General features: G+C 60.3%; 1 protein-coding gene across 1 annotated transcript in view; it reads right to left on the bottom strand.

Annotated features, from left to right (window-relative positions):
• Positions 1-277: 277 nt before the first annotated feature.
• LOC106819660 (S-adenosylmethionine synthase-like) overlaps positions 278-300 on the bottom strand; it is an 11,986-nt gene continuing 11,963 nt past the window's right edge. The window contains exon 6 of the mRNA XM_014824260.1: positions 278-300. This exon is cut by the window's right edge and continues 1 nt beyond it. The gene's annotated coding sequence lies outside the window, so the exon portion shown is untranslated.

The raw sequence follows: 300 nt of genomic DNA, 5'->3' as shown, positions 1-300 counted from the left end.
GAGAGACAGAGAGACAGAGACAGAGACAGATACAGAGAGACAGAGATACAGAGTGAGACAGAGAAAGTAAGCGATAGAAAGAGAAGAGACAGCGAGAGTACGACCAGCCCGACCACGTACCTGCACCAGCACTCTCCTGCACAGTCCAGCCTTGACGAGCGACTTTGCGACCCAGCGCGCCGCGTACGCTCCCGACCGGTCGACCTTCGTGAAGTCCTTGCCGGAGAACGCGCCGCCGCCGTGCGCTCCCCAGCCACCGTACGTGTCGACGATGATCTTACGCCCCGTCAGACCCGCGTC

The sequence above is a fragment of the Priapulus caudatus genome, unplaced genomic scaffold, assembly GCF_000485595.1.
Source record: "Priapulus caudatus unplaced genomic scaffold, Priapulus_caudatus-5.0.1 Scaffold3940, whole genome shotgun sequence".
NCBI classification, from domain to species: Eukaryota; Metazoa; Priapulida; class Priapulimorpha; order Priapulimorphida; family Priapulidae; genus Priapulus; species Priapulus caudatus.
Note: the sequence above shows the minus strand (reverse complement) of the source record. Positions and strands in the feature narration are given on the sequence as shown.